This window comes from Zingiber officinale, chromosome 9B (assembly GCF_018446385.1).
Source record: "Zingiber officinale cultivar Zhangliang chromosome 9B, Zo_v1.1, whole genome shotgun sequence".
Taxonomy (NCBI): Eukaryota; Viridiplantae; Streptophyta; class Magnoliopsida; order Zingiberales; family Zingiberaceae; genus Zingiber; species Zingiber officinale.
The window spans coordinates 95873762-95894048 of record NC_056003.1 but is presented as its reverse complement, the minus strand read 5'-3'; the positions used below and the strand labels follow the sequence as shown (position 1 = coordinate 95894048).

At 39.2% G+C, this 20287-nt stretch overlaps 1 pseudogene; it reads right to left on the bottom strand.

Annotated features, from left to right (window-relative positions):
• Positions 1 to 16986: 16986 nt before the first annotated feature.
• Positions 16987 to 19881, bottom strand: LOC122024694 (annotated as a pseudogene).
• Between the last annotated feature and the right edge of the window lie 406 nt (positions 19882 to 20287).

Sequence of the window (20287 nt, the reverse complement as noted above, 5' to 3'; positions counted from 1 at the left end):
AGCAGTCCAAATTTCCTTTCTGACATGCTTTTCCATATATATATATATATATATATATATATATATATATATATATATATATATATATATATATATTCTTTTTGTTTTTTTTCCCTCTCTTCCACAACTTTTATTTTTCTCTCTTTAAGAATCGAACCCCACTATACTCCATGAAGTCCTCTTCCTCCAAGAAGCTGGCGTCCTCCAACATGTCCTCCACCTTTTGAGCATTTCTCCTCTCTTTCCCTTCCCTCGTTGTTTCGGCTTTTAGCAACTATTTTTTTATTTCCCTTCTCTTGTTGTTTCCTTCTCAAAAATAGTCTGAAATTATTTTTCTTATCTTTCCTTATTAATGTTCCCCTTCTTCTTCTTTCAAGTTTCAATAAGAATCTTCTACTCACAAATTTAGTTACTCTAAAGCTCCTCTCTCTTACTCTTACTGTCCTCTTTTCTTCTCCTTCCTATCTTCTTTTTAGTAAGGTTTGATTCCTCCTCTTTTCTCTTTCTCTTCTTGTTTTTCTCGTAGTAAGAGTAATATTATTGTCCTTTTTAATTTCAAGGGCATCAAATTTCATCCCTCTTTATCTTCCTCTCTCTTTCTTCTCCTTCTATTTCCTCTTTTACAATAGCAGGTTCATTATTATTGCCTTTTCTCCATAATTATTGTTTCTTTTTTAGACGGCCAAATAGCAAGTTTTTTTCATTGCTCAGCACACAATAGCAGATTTTCTTCCTCTGCCCCAGCATATGCAACCACCAAAATGCAGCCTTCTTTCTCTGCTGCTTTTATTCTGGAGACAGATCAGATTCCAGCCATCAAACAACAACTCCTCGTCTCCTTCTAATTGTTGTCTTCTTTCATCAAAGGCAAAGTTCAACAAATCTGTCGTTTCGTTGATCGTACTGGTGGATTTTGCTCTAGAAGATATGATTGGTTAACAACCAAACTCAACGTTCAAGTATATCTCTCGTTGAGTTTGTCGGGGGGTAATGACGACAAAGATAGCAATTCAAGAGATTCAGAGATTGATTTTAATTATTGATGATTTACCATGTTTGAATTGTAATCTAAATCATATTTTTCATTATTTCTATATTTATTATTACCATATTTATAATAATATATTTCCATATTTATCATTATATTTTCCATATATTATCTTGACAATATGTATAAATAGGTGAATTAGTCTATGACAATTATCAATTAAGAATAAAGAAGTAATTGTCTTTTCTTTTCTTATCTCTCTCATTTTTTCTTATGTCTATGTGCTTTCGTATTATGTATTTCAACAAATAGATGGGTCTTGTATGATACTCTAACCAAGCAATCAATTGACTGAAGTGAGTGATATCCGTATAGCTTAGCCATGGTTGCCTTTGTCATGCTCTCTACTATCCTCTTTGGCCTCTGACATAGGACAGAATAGTAATTATTCTGCGGGTTATGGAGAAAGGAAGATTGAGGAGAAAATTAAACAAGAAAATGATCCCTTATAACGAAGAGAAATACATCCCTATCTAAGTTTTATCATAATAAGAAATTTTATTTTGAATAAAGGATAATTTCTCAACCTCTAAATATGACTCTTATATAGACCACAACCTAAGACCAAAATAAAGAAAAGATCTTAATTTTAATCTTGTAAAGAAAGGAAATATATCTTTTACCCGAATAGGAAAGTACATAACTGAACGGTCTTAACTCAAAATAGGGCGCATATCAAGATAAATCCTCTCCTATAAATATTAGAAATACCAAAATTACCTTAAATACCCTATAAATGAAATTACCAAAAATAGCAAAAAGCTTTGAAAAGAGTTTAAATGGTTTAATTTGGAGCCAAAACTTGGTGGTCATGTTTTCACCCATAACAAATGTACATTTCAAATTTTGCATGTGTGGCCACTGATAGAGCCTGATTTGATTCCCGAGTCAAAAGTTATACCTCTTTAAAGTTTGAAGGGTCACACTGGGCTTCATATGGGTTGTGCCTGCATCAGTCTTCCTGGATTGAAAAGAACTTGCCTTCGAGTTCATATTAGCTTCATCAGCATCCGTCAAATAAGGAGTTAAGTGCTTCATATTGAAGACATCAAAAGTCTTCAGATGACTAGGAAGGTGCGACCTGTAAGCATTACCATTAATTTTCTACAATATCTCACATGGTCCGTGATATGGGTTAGGTTTGGTAGGTCCTCGGTGAAAAGGGAAAAAGAGATAGCAGAATTAAGCAAGCACCAATATCGGTCAGGATAATAGGTCTAAGGAAATATAGACCAATATCGACCGGGACAATAGGTCTAAGGAAATATAGACCAATATTGGCAGGTACAATAGGTCTAAGGAAATATAGACCAATATCGGTCGGGATAACATGCTTAAGGAAATATAGACCAATATCGGCCGGGACAACATTCTTAAGAAAATATAAGTCAATATCGGTCGGGATAATATGTTTAAGGAAATATAGGCCAATATCGGCCAGGACAACAGGCTTAAGGAAATATAAGTCAATATCGGCCGGGACAACATGCCTAAGGAAATATAGGTCAATATCGGCCGGGATAACATGCTTAAGAAAATATAAGTCAATATCGGCCAGGGTAACAAATATTTCAAGAATATTTATTAATATATCTGTAGTATGTGATTGTATAATAGGTTTGCTAATTTGGCGGGAAGAATGTTTCTAGACTCTTCTACAGGCACTAGGCGACAAAGAAGGTACATCTGGGGTACAAAAAAGATTCCTTAAAAGTTATTTTCTGTAAGTACATGACTTACGTCATCGCATAACAAACTCTAACAAACCGAGATCCACTTCATGACTACGGAGGTTATATGAAGTGATATAAAAAGGAGAATCTTCTTCGTTGGCCAGGTACGCTCATACGCATGCTCACTACACTCACGATCATTCATTACAAACCCTAATTTTTCACTGTTCATCTCCTTCTTCTTTCCTCCCACACTAAGAGAGATCACTGACTTGAGCGTCGAAGGGCCTAGCCAGGGATTCCCACCCTGGTCTTAGGTCACTGACGATAGTGTTGGTTGGTCTTTTGTGCGCAGGAAGTCTCGGAAGTTCTAGATCTCGGTGCTCTTCAGTGGATCTTTTCTTTTCTCCTTGGATCTTCGTATAAGGAGGGTGTTCGGTGGCTGCATTCTTCCAGATCCGCTTTGGTTTTCTCGGATCAGAATTCCACAGGTATTATTCTTCATCAGCAGTAAGGTTTTCTTCCAACTTTTCATTTTGTCAAGCCTCTCAAACATGATCAAATTTGGCGCCGTCTATGGGGACTTCACCTGTATCTGAGATTGCAAGATGGAAGATGCTGGAAAATTGAACCTACTCACTATTAGTCACGAAGATCTGGATTTCCTCATCAACACTCATGTCCAAAAGGCTCTACAGCAACAACAACAACAACAACAACAACAACAATAATAAGCTCATACTGGAGCTACTCTGCTAGTGGCTCATAATCCGGCAGTCTCAACCACTGATCGACTAAAGGGAAAAGAGGCGGAGGAAGAAGATCGTGTATATGTTACTCCAGCCACTGCTTCTCCGACCCGACACCCTTGAGCCTTTCTTCGTACTCCTTTCGAGCAGGGAGGACGGAGACCTGTCTTCCAAGAATCCTCTGGCAAGGCACCGGACAAAGAGAAACGTAAAGCTAAAATGATGGTGGCCAGTGATAGCTCACCAGAAAGAATTATTTCTCCCTTCTCTCAAAGTGTCCTGGATGATCCACTTCCTAAGCGATATCAAAACCTTCAAATCGGGGAATACACTAGAACCACAGATCCAGAGGATCATTTATTAAAATTTGAGAATGTAGCATTATTACAACAATTTTCTGATGGAGTAAAATGTCGAATGTTCCTCACAACACTCGGAGGAGCTGCTCAACGATGGTTCAAAAGATTGTCTGAAAATTCTATTCGACGGTTAAAAGATTTCAAGAAGGCTTTCTTACACCATTTTTCTAGCAACAAAAGGTATCATAAAACTTCCTGGAGCTTATTTTCAATTAAACAAATATCTAAAGAGGTCATCAGAGCCTACATTAAGAGATTCAATCAGGTAACTATTGATGTACCCAATGCTACTACTGAAATATTGGTAAGCGCTTTTTCTCAAGGCTTGAATGATAATGATTTCTTTAAGGATCTGGTAAGAAATCCTCCCACGAATTTTGATTCATTAATTGAACGGGCGACTGAGTTTGTTAATGTCGAAGAAGCTCAGGCCGCTCGCCAAAAAGAAGATACTACTTCTTCTCCTGCTTCTATTAAGGAGAGGGCTCCCGCTCCTATCCCTCCACCGAGAGGACCTCGAGTAGTCCCCCCACCCCATCGTCATCCTGAATATCGTCCATAAGCAGTACAACATGTGGAGATGCAACAAGAAGCATCGAGAGATGGTGCACTTATCACAAGACCAGCAGCCATCATACAGAAGATTGTTTTGTTCTAAAGAATAAGAGAGCAAATAGGGATCGTTATCAAAGGCAAAACTACTATCAACAGCAATATCCCAGGCAGCAAAGTCCACTCAAATTAGAATATCATCCAGTCGAACCTCAGCAAGGTGTATCATCAACCCTGGCCGGTACATCTCAAGTACCTAAGAAAACTCAGCCTAAAGCCGTAACAGCTCGACAAGAAGAAAACATGAGCAATGCCGCCCGGGGCAACATTAATATGATAGCGGGCGGGCCCACTAATGGAGACTCCAACAGGGCCAGGAAGGCACACGCAAGAAGACTTGAGATCCATGCTGTGGGATGCAACATGGAAAGAGCAGCAGGGCCGGAAATCAGTTTTGGGCCCAGAGATCTTGAAAGGGTAGAAATACCCCATGATGATGCATTGATAATCAAGGCTGTGATAGTCAATTACACTATTTCTCATACCTTTATAGATACTGGTAGTTCTGTAAATATTATCTTCAAAAAATCTTTTGATCAACTGCAGATTGACCCGAGCAAACTTCAATAGATGGTACCTCCTTTATATGGATTCACTGGTAACGAGGTACAACCGCTCGGTCAAATAAAGTCGGTCATATCTCTAGGGGAGGAGCCCTCATGAGAACAAGAAGATCCTACTTCATGGTGGTGGATGCCCCCTCCTCCTATAATGTGATACTGGGCCGACCAGCCCTAAATGAATTTAGGGCTGTCGTTTCTACTTTTTGCCAAAAAAATTAAATTTCCTGTTGATGATCAGGTCAGGGAAGTACAGGGTGATCAGAAGACGGCTCGTAAATGTTACGTGGAGATCGTCAGAACTGAAGCCAGTGTCGCCCGAAAAATGCAAAGAATGGAGGTCAATGTCATTCAAGAGAAGCCACCTGTTCTGATCTATGAGGAAAAGGAAGAGGTCCAGATACAAATCGGTCAACCTGAAGCTGTTACCTATGTCGCAACCGATCTTGATCCTACGCTGAAGACCGAGCTGGTTCAATGCTTGAAGAAAAATAATAATGTCTTTGCTTGGACACCTAAAGAAGTCACGGGCGTTTCTTCTTCAGTAATGGAGCATTCTTTGCATGTCTTCTCGGATGCTCGACCTATCATGCAAAGATAGAGAAATTTTAGTGCAGAACAAAATCAAATCATCATGGAAGAAGTGGCTAAACTCATGGAAGTAGGCTACATCTGGGAGGTGCAGTTCCCTAGCTGGTTAGCTAATGTGGTCCTGGTCTTTAAACTAGGGAATAAATGGTGAGTATGTATTGATTTCCAAGATCTCAACAAGGCTTGCCCAAAAGATTATTATCCTTTGCCTCGGATCGATCAATTAGTGAATTCTAAAGCCGGGTGCGAATATATTTCTATGCTGGATGCCTATCAAGGCTATCATCAGGTTCCTCTCGCTAAGGAGGATCAAGAAAAGGTCAGTTTTGTAACATCTGAAGGTACTTACTGTTATAATGTTATGTCGTTTGGACTAAAAAATGCAGAAGCAACTTATCAAAGGCTTATGAATAAGGTCTTCCAGAAACAGATTGGAAGAAATATGGAAGTATATGTTGATGATATTTTAATTAAGTCTCTTCAGGCTACTGATCTCTGCAAGGATGTAGAGGAGACTTGCAGAACATTGAGGCAATATGGGCTCAAGTTGAACCCGGGCAAATGTTTGTTTAGAGCGAAAGGTGGAAAGTTCCTGGGGTATATGGTGTCCGAGTGAGAAATAGAGGTCAACCCGAGCAAAGTCAAAACACTTCAAAACATGGAGCTGCCACACAATATGAGGGAAGCCCAAAGGCTCACCAACCGGATTACCGCCCTGTCTAGATTTATTTCAAGGTCGGCTGATCGTAGCTTTCATTTATGCAAAATACTCCGGAAGGCTAACAAATTTCAGTGGGATAAAGAATGTGACAAAGCCTTCCAGGAGTTAAAATACTACTTATCCACCCTTCCTGTGTTGGCCAAGCCTGTAGTAGGAGAGACCCTATGGGTGTATTTGTCAGTCAATGAAAATGTTGTAGGCTCTGTATTAGTTAAACAGGAAGAGAAAGAGCAACAACCTGTATATTTTTCTAGCCATTTATTAAAAGGAGCCGAGTGTAGATATACTACACTCGAAAAGTTGGCCTATGCATTAGTGTTAACTGCCTGGAGGTTGCACACATATTTCTTAGCACATGGAATTATTGTATTGACCAATAGTTCTCTCGGGCGAGTGTTGCTTAATCCAGAGGCATCTGGTCGGTTGATCAAATGGATGACCGAACTTAGTGAGTATGACATACAATATCAACCTCGTTCGGCCATCAAAGCACAAGCTCTAGCAGATTTCATCATAGAAGTTCAAGGTCCTAAAGAAGAGAATACTTGGAAAGTTTATGTGGATGGATCTTCAACTAGACAAGGTAGTGGAATTGGTATTCTCTTTATATCTCCAAGGGAAGATAGGCTTCAACTTTCGGTTAGGCTGAATTATAGGGCCACTAATAATGAAGCAGAATATGAAGCATTGATAGCAGGGTTACAAGCTGCTCGGCATGTGGGAGCAGTCCGGGTTTATATTTATTCTGACTCTCAATTAGCAGCCCAACCATTATCAGGTAACTTTGAAATTAATAATGATATGCTCAGGTTATATGCTGAGACATTTGATAAATTAAAAGCTCAGTTTCAAGAAGTAAACATACAAAAAATTCCTCGATCTGAGAATCAAGTAGCGGATGAATTAGCTAAATTGGCCTCTGCTATAACACCATGGAGCTTGGATCGGCCAGTTGAGCAGACATTATTGGTATCTTGTATTGAGAGACAGGCTGAAATAGAGATACAAGGTGATTGGAGAGCAAAAATCATATTATATTTACAGCAAGGCATTCTTCCGATTGATGCAGAACAAGCAAGAATATTTAAGAAGAGAGTTTCCCAATATACTATGATAGGGGAACAATTATATAAAAGAGCTTTCTCTAGACCTCTGCTTAAATGTATCGAAACAGAAGATATACGATTTATCTTGCAAGAGGTTCATTAGGGCTCATGCGGCAGTCATATAAGAGGAAGATCCTTAGCTCGCAGAATTTTATTAGTAGGATATTTCTGGCCTACTTTACATGAAGATGCTGCCAAATGTGTAAGAAATTGTATTTCTTGTCAGAAACATCAGAATATTCCACATCATCCTACATAATTATTGAGAACCTCTATAGTTTCCTGCCCCTTTGATCAATGAGACATGGATATAGTTGGTCCATTTCCTATGGCAACTGCACAAAGAAGATTTTTATTAGTAGCAGCAGACAATTTTTCTAAATGGGTAGAAGCAGAACCACTTGTCCGGATTACTGAAGATACGGTTATTAAATTCTTGTGGAAAAATATTGTTTGCAGATTCAGTATTCCCCACAAGTTAGTCTCTGATAATGGAATGCAATTTCAAGGAGACAGAATCTTAGATTGGTGTAAAAGCTACGGTATTACTCAAGCATTCACCTCTGTGGCGTATCCACAGAGTAAAGGTCAAGTAGAGGTAGCCAACAGAGAAATTATAAGAGGTCTAAAAACCAAATTGGATCATGTTGGAGGTAGCTGGGTAGATGAATTGCCCAGTGTTCTTTGGGCATATCGCACTACACCCCGAGAAGCTACAGGGATTACTCCCTTCCAACTAGTTTATGGAGGAGAAGCTGTAATTCCTATCGAGGTGGAAGTAGAATCTGACAGAAGATAACTATATGACAATGACAATGAAGGTAGACGACTTATGGAGCTAGATCTGATAGAAGAAATTCGAGATAAAGCTACAACTCGTCTTATATCATACCGACAATGAATGAGACAAAATTATAACAAAAGAGTCATCTCGAGATTCTTCCAGGCGGGGGATCTAGTATGGAAGCGTGTCAAGCCTGCTGGGGATGTTAACAAATTAGCACCACAATGGGAAGGACCTTACAAGGTGGTAAAAAAACTGGCATCAGACTCATATTATCTCCAAGACACAGAAGGAAGAATTCTCGGGCGCCCCTGGAGTGCAAATCACTTACAGCCCTACCGAACTTAACAAGCTTATATCGCTAAAAAAAATATAGATATTCCTGAACGAGCGGACTCACGCCTCTTCAGTATATTCCAATCATCCAGTAATATGAAACTTAGCAAGTCCAAAAGAACAAATCAAGTTTACTTTAAGAAATTTTCCTTCGTTCGACCCTGCAAACAGATGACAAGTATGCTCATAATTTATGTACTTCATTTAATTTGGTAAATATAATGCAGGCCCAGTATCGCCCGAAAAATAGACATGGTTTAAAATAGCGTGGTGATTACCAGGCAAATGTGTTTATTTTGCTTAAGCGGTCGTCAATTGGGAGCTTTAAGGAATGACCGATCAGGTTTTCTTAAGGAATCTCGAAGACATTAAACCATCACCAGGTTAGTGAAAGCATTTTTAGTTTCACTCAAATCATAGTCGATCGGAAAATCTCTTGAAGAAACCCGGACGGGCCTTCTTGAGAGGAACTAGAGACTTTAACTATTACAAGCATAATCGATCGGGAAATCTCTTGATGTAACTCGGACGGACCTTCTCGAGAGGAACCGGAGACTTTAAACTATCAAATGCATAGTCGATCAGGAAATCTCTTGAAGAAACTCGGACGGGCCTTCTTGAGAGGAACCAGAGACTTTAAACTATCACAGGCATAGTCGATCGGGAAATCTCTTGAAGTAACCAGGACAGGCCTTCTCGAGAGGAACCGGAGACTTTAAACTATCAAATGCATAGTCGATCAGGAAATCTCTTGAAGAAACCCGGACGAGCCTTCTTGAGAGGAATCGGAGACTTTAAACTATCACAAACATAGTCGATCAGGAAATCTCTTAAGGAAACCTAGACGGGCCTTCTTGAGAAGAACCGGAGACTTTAAACTAGCACAAACATAGTCGATCGGGAAATCTCTTGAAGAAACCCAGACGGGCCTTCTCGAGAGGAATCAGAGACTTTAAACTATCAAATGCATAGTCGATCGGGAAATCTCTTGAAGAAACCCGGACGGGCCTTCTTGAGAAGAACTAGAGACTTTAAACTAGCACAAACATAGTCAATCGAGAAAATCTCTTGAAGAAACCCGGGTTGACCTTCTTGAGAGGAACCGGAGACTTTAAACTATCACAAGCATAGTCGATCGGGAAATCTCTTGAAGAAACCCGGACGGGCCTTCTTGAGAGGAACCGGAGACTTTAAACTATCACAAGCATAGTCGATTGGGAAATCTCTTGAGGAAACCCTTCTTGAGAAGAACCGGAGACTTTAAACTAGCACAAACATGGTCGATCGGGAAATCGCTTGAAGCAACCTGGACGGGTCTTCTTGAGAGGAACCGGAGACTTTAAACTATCATGAGAAAAGTTAGGCGAAAATTAAGTACCTGACCAAAATATGATAGAGCACAGGACTCTATCAGTTCAAATCGGTCTGGATTACATGTCCCCAAGGGCTCAAAGGTTGATATCAAACCGTTCGAGATTACACACCCGTCCGAAATCTAAAGTTATTTGGCTTCTTTTATAAATCACTCGGGATTACATTCTCGCCCGGGATTCGAAATTCAGTGGGAATTCATTAGTCATTCAAAATTACACTCCCTGTTAGAATTCATAGTCTTATGAGAGAATTTTGTGATTTATCACATATTATCGTTCGGGATTACACACCCGTCCGAAATCTAAAGTTATCCAGATTTCTTTATAAAAATCATTCAGTGTTACACTCCCGACCAGGATTCAAAGTTCAGAGGGAATTCTTTATATATATATATAATCCTTCAAAATTACATTCCCCATCAAAAGTCACAATCATATGAAGCTCTTTATTTAAAATCGCACGGGATTGTACGTCCGACCTAGAGCACATAAATCCTATGGAGTTTTTCATATAAAGTTGCTCGGATTACACATCCTTTGGAAGTACGGAGGTCTTTTGGAACTCTTTATATACAGTCATGCCCGGATAAAAATCAAGGTATTTATGGAAAGCCTTATTGCTCAGAACCATATGACCAATTAAGGTACCACAACAGGAAAAGCTTTTAAGCAAGATAATACTTATTCTCAAGAAGCAGCAGACAAATCATAAAGATTGGAAAAACAGGTAAGTACAAATTTTTTACAAATTTACAAGTACTTAATTACAAGTCTTTTACAAGTATATATTCATGCTCACTCAAAATGGCTCATTAAATTATCGAGAAATTCCTGGTTAAGTTTGCGACGGTTTATTAATTAAAAAGGGGGTTCACGAGATAGATAACCACCTTCCCTTAGTTGTTGAATAACCCCTGTCATAGAATGATTTAGAGTCCCTATGACTCAGCGAACATACTTGTTAACAAACGTCGGAGACCTCAAAAAAGTTAAGCACCTATCTTCCCATCGGTCTTCCTCATGCTCCTTATAACTTTGAAATTCAGTTTGTAGTTTAGCAGCTTGTTCTTTGAAAGTGTCTCTTTCTAATTTAAGCTGCTCTAGTTCCTTTCGGAGTGAGGATATCTCTGCATCTTGGACCTTTCTCTATTCTTTCTCTTGTAGAAGAGCAAACTCACTTGAGGCTGATTCTTGGGCCTGCTCAAAAAGAAAGATATTGTGAAGTCTCTCCACTTTCTCTAAAACAATGCTCATATGAGAAACATCTGAAATAGCTTTGTCTTTCAAAGCAGTTTCCACCTGGAGGCTGGAATTTAACCGATCCACCTGTAACTCCAGGGTTTTCCTTTCAAGCTCTTTGTTTTTCAATAACTGGTGCTGATGCTGCAATTCTTTTTTCATAGCCTCTATTTGTTGAGTCTGTGAGGCTATCTTCTCTTGTAATTGGGTAAGCTCAATGTAAGAAGGAGGAAGATTGACTTTTAGTGCCTCTACTTGAGCTTTTAACCTGCTAGTGTCCCTTTCCAAAGCATTGACTAGTTGGTCTAGATGAAGACTTGAGGCAAGAAACTAAAATAATAATGCAGTTAGTAGGAAATAATGATACGATAACAATATATAATGAAAAACACTTATGGCAATAGCTTGACGACTATTACTGTCAACGCGTTTGGAAATACTAGTGCCCCTTAGCAGTTCTTGGCTATGCTGCCAAGACTCAGCCAACGGGCCTTGTAGCTGTAGGAAACTGTAACCAGGAGGGTCCGAAGCTTGTCCCATTTGAGAGGGCAGACCCATAGCCTGTCTAAACAAAGGTGGTAGGGCAGAAGGTGAGGAAGGCCGGGTGGAAGAAGAAGGGAGAGAAAAAGAAGAAGTGGTAGAAATAGGAACAATAGAGGAAGAACTAGAGGGGATGGAAGATGGCAAAGAAATGAAAGTTGATGCAGTTGTTGAGGCACGGATAACAAATGGTCCTCGACTCGGAGAAGATCTCCTGCAAGGTGTTCTTCTAGCTCGGGGTCCAGAAGCCAAAGGAAGTAAGGCCAAGGAAAGAGGTTGAGAGGATACAGAAGTAGTAGTAGCCATCTGAGAAGCAAAAGTAGCTGAAACAATAATAAAAGAGGAAGGAATAAGTAGAGCCGGTCTCATCATTCTAAGAGAAAGATTGGAGATAATGTGGGTAGGAAGCATTGGTGCCTTACCTCTCTCAAAATAAATAGGTGAAGGAACAATAGGGGTTTGCACAAAAGTACCAAAAGTGTCACGAAAGAGAACTTCCTCAGTAATCTTGGGTTTCTTGAGTATGGTAACAAAAGGTTGTTCCTCTTCCTCTTCCATAGAAGCAATAGCTTCTGCTGCTTGTTCTTCCTTAGATAATAAACCCAGAGTAGAAGTAGTAGGATTAGCTCGACGGGCCTGTAGCTATTTTTCTCCAAGTTTATTCAAAAAAGACTTGGTCATAGTTGTATTCTTGTACATGAAAGCAGGTAGAAGAGCATCAACTGAAATAAAAGAATTAGGTGTTATTATAGAAAATAATTAACAAATGGCTAATGAACATGGTCAAGAATGCCTGAACATACCAAAGGAGACCTCCAAGGGGGTTTCGATGGAGCTTATTCCAATGGGAAACATAAGACCTTCCACAATCAAGGCTGGTAAGCAAAATTTAGCCCCCTTTAACTTGGGTAAGGCAGAAGAAACTGAGGGATCAGTAAGGAAGCCATCAGTGCTAGGAACTGGAGGAAGATCATATATCTAGTTGGTAAGAAAAGGAGGAGGAGAAGGAAGACGCATAAAGAAAAACTTGTGACATCATTCCTCTTGAGAAGGAATCCCACTAAACAAAATAGCCTTAGGGCGAGACTGAAATTTAAAGATACCAATGTCCACTTGGCGGGGAATGAATAAGTAGTGAAAAAGGCAAGGAGACAAAGGAAAATCCAGTAGTTTTGATATCCCAACAAAACCCACAAGGATAGAAAAAGATTGAGGAGTAAGCTGATGAGAGGAATCTCAAAGTAGATACTAACATCAATGAAAAAGGGATGAAGAGGGAATCGGAAATCTTGTAAAGCTTGATCCCAAAAGATAGATATACTCCCCAGAGGAGGGAGATGTGGACCATTCTGAGGAGTGGGGTGAACCATATAGGAAGGAAAACCATAGTTTGTTTGTAGTTCCACTTCTTCTGAATCGATAACGCTAGAAGTACACGAAAGAAACCACACTGGGGAAGGAATGGCCATGGCTGAATAGCAGAAGGAAGGCAAACAGGGGAAGGAGGAGAAATAGTCGGGGAGCATAAGAGAGCGTCTTAAACCCTTGCCTTCCTCTATGCCTTGGACCAAAAACCCTTAAATAGAAATAGAAGAAGAACTGGAAAAAGGAGAAACCCAAAGGTCAATGATAATTTGTGCAGAACTGAGGTATAAAGGAGGATAGGAAAAGAAAAAGTATAAACTCAATAAAGAAGAATATACGGAGATATATCTGCCATAAAAAGAGGTGACATCATCGAGGGATGGAATCAAATTCAAAAAGAAAGCTGAATCCCAAGGAAAGGAAGGTAAGTTTAGCAATCATCCTCAGAAAAATGCGACAGGTTTTTTCTTTCTCTCTGCACTTGATTCTAAAAGAATCAAAGAGGCATGAGGAAAATTGTTCTGGTATAAGGTCAATCGGGTAACTTAAGACTATCTATCTGATCAAACAATAATCTCGTACAAGTATACTAGATCGGACGAAATCCAGCTACGTATAAAATATCGAACGATATTTGTAAACATAAGGGTAAATCGGTCGATTATAATAGACCGGTCAAGATCGAGATAATAAACCGATCGAGATTGATGATGCTATAGTAGAACGATCAAGATAGCAAATCGATTGAGATTGGTGATGCTACAGTAAATTGATCGGTTATAGTAAATTAGTCGAGATTGGTGATGCTATAGTAAATTGGTCGGTTATAATAGACCGGTCGAGATTGGTGAAGCTATAGTAAATTGGTCGGTTATAATAGACCGGTCAAGATTGGTGATACTATAGTAAATTGGTCGGTTATAGTAAATCGGTCAAGATTGGTGATGCTACAGTAAATCGGTCGGTTATAATAGACCGGTCGAGATTGGTGATGCTACAGTAAATCGATCGGTTATAATTGACCGGTCGAAATTGGGAATGTTATAATAGACCGATCAAGATTGAGAATATCATAATAAACCGATCAGGATTGATGAATGCCATAGTAAATCGGTTAAAGATGGATGATATTATAATATACTAGTAAAGATTAGGTCCTTGTGTAAATAGTAATAGATTGGAAAATATGATAAGGATAAGGAGGAGAAGCTAGTTATGAAAAGGTGATAAAATTCAGGAAGGAGGAAGTAAACCACCCTAAATGAAAAGAACAAGTTTGATAGTAAGAAAAGAATAATTTTGAAACATATAAATACGAAAGATAAAAGCATGAAATAAAAATGTAAACCAAATGGTCAAACAGATTCATTAACACAAACAATTTTCAACAACAGATACGAAGAAGAAATTTAACTTCACAGAAATAAATTAGTTTCTGAATGGAGTTGTCATAACCAGTAGCAGTTAACCTTACAATAGTCAAGATTAGGGTAAATAGGTTACTCTATAGATAATTGGGGAAATAGATCAGCAGGCATGTTGTCAATCAGCTTGCGTCGATTCAAGAAGTTAGGAGGAGGATCACGAGATAGGAAGTCTTCTTCTCGCAATTGCTTTACTACTCCTTCAGATCCGGTCGTATAGGCTGCCAAAATAGATTTTACAATTGGCTTATTGAATTTAGTAGAGCTGATTAGAGTCGTGGCCCGATCTTTAAAGCAATTATCTTCACCAGCTTTATACTCCACCAAAGTTGTTTGAGAAGACTTCAATTCGGCATCTTTTGTGGAAGCCTCCATTTTAGCTGTATTCAAGGAAGTGTTTAAGAAAGTTATTTCCTCATCCTTCAACTGTAAAGCTTTGAGTTTGTCAGCCAAGGTGAACTCGTAATCATATTTCAGCTTGTTAGTCTCAGCGAGCTGCTTCTCTAATTTGGAAGATAATTCAGTGTTGAGGTCTGTGGCCGATTTAAATTAAGATTGAAGGCTCTCCAGCTGGGTTTCATATTGTTTCTTAGACTTTTCTGAAAGAGTGGTAGAGGATAGCTCAGCAACTTGTCGTTTCAACTTCTCGTTCTCATGATATAAGTTATGCGTTAGGCGAGCTAGACCCATATTGGCCATCCATCACTACGAACATAAGGATGGGTCATAAAGCAGTCATGGATAAATAATAAATAAGTAATAGCAGACATACCTTGGTTCCTCATGTGAGAATTGATCAATTATCTCGGGAGGGGGAAGCTCTCCAAAGAGAGGGTGAATTTCCTCCCGAGTAGTGGTGAAAGAGCCTCCTAGCAGTATAGGAAGAATAGGGATAGAAGAGGAAGTGGTAGAAAAATAAGAAGTTGGAATAGAAGGGGGAGCGAAAACTATATAAGAAGAGGAGGAAGGAGGTAAAGACCTAGATTCTGAAACAGATAGAGGAAAAGTAAAAGAAGTACTACCAGGGGCAGTATTGCTGGAAGAAGGAGAGGAAGAAAAAAGAAGGGAAGGATACAGATCAGCCAAAGTAGGCTCAGTAGAAGAAGGGGCAGCAGAAGCAAAACCTTCTGAGGGTGATTCCTCAGCAGGAAGAGTGAGTTTCCTTTTAGAAGGGGGAACTCTAGTTAGTTTGCGTCCCCGGCGTTTGCTAGGAGCAATTTCAGCAAGAGATTTTTCTGAGCTTACAGGGATGTAAGCTCAGCAACAGAGAGAGAAGTGGCTGGTAAAGAGGCAATAGCCACTGATGAAGAAACAGTTGGCAAAGTGATAGCAGGAACTCCTGCTGGAAGAATCTCAAGAACTTCAGGAGCCACTTGAGAGCTAGAAGCTTCAACTGGAGGAACCGAAGCTTCAATTGAAGGTGGCAGATTAATGGCAGCAAGAAGCTCTTGCTCTTTTGCATGAAGTTTGTCTTCTTCCAGATGTAGTTCTTCACAATCAAAGCAGTATAAAAACCAACCACTACACAAAAGGGAAGAAAATATTTTAGTTAGTAAAAATTGATAGAAGAAGAAACACAACTTTACCTAAGGAGCCGTGTATCTTATATCTGACTGGGCTCAATCCAAATAAATACAGAAGATCGCTTCGCAGCCATTTAGTGATAGAGAGGCGACGACATAGCAACTTTTCACAATAAAGGGGAAAAGAAGGGTGAAGATAAAATTCCTTGATATCAGGCAGAGGAGGTAGAGATGACTTCCAAGCATGGGACCAAGGAATAGGTCCCGGAAACTTTATAAAAATGAAGCGAGATTTCCAAACCTTAAGAGAAGAAGGCATATCATCAAAAAAGATCATCTTAGTTTGAGATTGGAAAAGAAAAACACCTGGTTCTGCTACCTTTGGATAGGAAAACATGAAAACATTTTGAGGAGTAGGAAGATTATCAAGTGTACGAAACAACATGCATATGCCACATAAATAACTAAAGGCATTAGGCACAAACTGTTGAAGAGGAATGTCAAAATATTGGCTTACATAGATCAGAAAATGAGGAATGGGAAACCTTAAACCCCCTATCAACTGATCCCTAAAGAAAGTAATACAGTTAACAGGAGGATGGTGAGGATGTTCATCTGGTTTAGGAATTATGATGTCATATTCCCTAGCACTACAACAAAAACCCTCATAGACATCGGTTTCCCACCGGTGTCTATTACATTTTCAACCGATGTCTATGAAGGCGATGTAAAAGGTCTGTCATTTTAGACATCGGGTTAAAACCGGTGTAGTAGCACTTAACGACATCGGGTGTAAAACCGATGTAATATTATATGTTAATAACACCAGTTTTGGCAGCGATATACGACCGATGTAATATTAGTTAATGACACCGGTTTTGCAGCAGTGGAAAACTGATGTAATATCAGTATTGTTTAACGACACAGATTCGATTTCCGAAACAGTGAAAAACCGATATTATACAGACAAGTCAATATCCATGTAACCAACACATAAATATTATACACATCAAGTTCGTATCCACATAAATATTATACACATCAAGTCCGTATCCACCAATTGACTAGTTGAGGTACCAATTAGCCTACTACTTAAGTAAGAAGCCCTTTTATTCAACTGTTCGACATCCATCTCTTTGCTTGATTTCTTCTACCTCATGGAGGTCACCTTCTTTATCCTTTCCTTTACGCCAACTAGATGCATCTGCCACTTCAGCTTCAATGTCTCTTTTCTCCTGATTCTGATCATTCTCCTCCTGTTCCTTTGATGATTTTTCTTTCTTGGATTTCTTCTTCTTTAAGATTCTATTCTCTGAAGGAGCACCAGCACTTTCTTTCTTCTCCCCTTCACTACTTTGCTCCAATTGCTTCTTGTCTGCATAACAAGGATAAACAAATTCAACACACATTAAACAGTCGCTTCATATGTATGAAGCAACTCAAGTGAATTAAAATTTACTATCTATCAAAAATAAACTAATTAAAATTTGCAATGCCCATTTCATATAGAAGTGCATCCAGCTCTGCCATTTCCTTTTTCTTAAGCTCCTTCTTTGACAGTTGCCTTTCAGCATCTTTGGGTGGTGCTGAAACAGGAGCAGGTTTCTCAATGGTTGGTTCTTTCCTAACAACCTCTGGTTCATTTTCAGGTTCCTCAACATCATCATCATCACCCATGTCAAGACCATCATCCTCACTTTCACTTTCCTAAACACAAGAAAAAAGAGAGTATTTGTTATAAATAAAATAAACTTAAATATCTGATATAAACAAACATGTAAGAAAAGAACTGACTCTCACATGTGAGAGTAAAGCAAATAGTAGATAAGCATAATCACTAGCAAGCAACAGAATTAGCTAATAGGAAGAGAAGATTTTTATTTAAACAGATAACCTCAAAAACTCAAAAAGATTCTACTTGTATTGACATAATAAATTTCAATAACCTCAGACAATCACCATTAAAATAATATTACAATAGAGGAGAATATTAAATTAAGAATTACTAATATCACCTTTTAGAGCAATATTGAAACACCATCTTCTTCAAAATGCTAATAAATCTTGAATTGTGATTGAGCTTAAAGATTATTCTCATATTTCAAGTTGATACTACAGCAAAGGAATAAGCAAAGAGTGATACAACATGCTAGTATGAAAAACAATCTAAAACATAGATTTAAATAATGGTTTAACTGGCCACGATATGAATAGCACATAGATAACTGGATATTGGTGTATTAGTTAGCTTGACTATGGAAACAATGTTAGATGCCTAACACAATTGAATTAGACTACACAAATTTATGCAATTATCTCATGTGAGAATAAAATCCCAGATAATGCATTTCAATTTCAATTAAATTTAAAGTTAGACTAAAATCATACGATTGTTTAAAATGACTGCTAGGTAACTACAGGAGGGGAAGTGATTGCTTCTTGGAGAAAAATTACGTAACTCTACTCACAAAATCTTTTGAAAGATTCCAATGAGTACAATTTTTAATTAAACTATACTGTCACGGATAACAAAAAGCATAATATAAGTATCCCTGTGTGCAAGGGTTTATAAGTTTCAAAGACATTCCCAGCAGCACTAAATTTCCACACCAATATTCGTGCATCCTGCACAAAGTTAAGGCATAGTTGAAAACATTCAAAATGTACATCACATGATGTATGGAGATCATGAAATGAACAACACGCACTAAAATAAAGGTATAACAAATAATGTTAGACAGAAAAGAAGCACCTGTGTTCTAGCAAATAGCATACCATTACCAACGGTCAAAGCGTAAACTTGTCCGACAGGGCCATCAAGGGCTTGCTCTGTTGTTGTTTGTGTGTTCCATGCCTGAACCAGCATACAAACAAATCCATTTCTCCATTTCCTTATATGACATGATGGTAACATATTCTAAGAGCTCTGACCTTGACAGCATTCACAACTCCAATAAATAACCAAGGACCTTCACTGGTCATACATCCAACCTCACCTCCCATATTGATGGCTCCAACGCACTTCCACAAAATTGCAAGAGTCAGGCACTATGTGATTCCTTTATCGATGTAGTAAAGGAGTTTGAAGAGCATCAATACCTTCCCAGTTTGAGTATCCCAAACACGAACAGACTCATCCTTGCTACAAGAGTAGAGTTTATCAGACCCTGAAGGCAGAGCGATACCAGTCACTACCTATCAGAATATTCAGACTATCAGCCACCAAAAGCAAGTGAAGCAAAAGAAACCAAAAGAGCCACCTTTTGATGCCCCTGGAGTTGGGTCAAGAGAGAGAAGCTATCACTCATGAACCACGAATGCAGGAACCTACACTTATCTCCGAAACTACAATTTCCAGCGAGGAAGTAATTGCAGATTCCTTGCCACCCGCTCGACCCTTACCCCACTTGGAGGGCGGCGCACCCGCAGAGGCAATATTTCTAGACACGTGGCCTTGCAAGTGCAGCTCCATCGGCGAGCACGGTCTGCGGCGGGTCGCTATGGAGAAAGGGGCACGGGTGACGGTTGCATCGCCCCGCCTGCTAGTGGAAGCATACCTTGTTGCTTCTGTCTGGAACCTGAGACGTCCCCGCCCCCTGGTAGCCCCTCCTGTTTCCGTACCGATCTAGTTGCTCGAAGTCCATCAAACGACCCAAACAAATAACTCAGATGCAATCGGCGATCCAGGAAGATGCCACAAACAGGATGATCCCAAAGAGCGATCAAAGTCGGTGAGGAACGCCTCAAGCCACAGATGGCGCCCCTTGGAAGACGATGAACAAGGCGGCGGGGCAGTGAGATTCGCTGAAAAACCCTAGAGATCCATGAGAAGGCAATCAAGATGAGAAAATTAAATTTTGCATACGGTGGACAGCGCGATATAAGTTTAGGTTTAGACGGAAAAGTGAAGTGTTGCAAATTTCCACTAAGTAGTGGTGGGAAAATTAAATTATTTTATTTTATCATAGACACCGGATTTTAAAAACCGTTGTTAAAATCGATGTCTATTAACGAAAAAAAAACGCTCATAGACATCGACTAAAAAAACCGATGTCTATGAGCGAAAATCTGCGCTCATAGACATCAGTTTTTGAAAAAACCGGTGTAAAATACTCAAAGACATCGATTTTTGTTTAAAACCGATGTTGTTCCACCGATGTCATTGAGGGTTTTTCTTGTAGTGTAGGAATTTCATATTGCCTACGAATAGCAAACCGAGCATCCTTGTTGAAAGAGGATGAGATTTGAGTATACCAAGGGGCAATCGTTTCTTCAGCCATATAT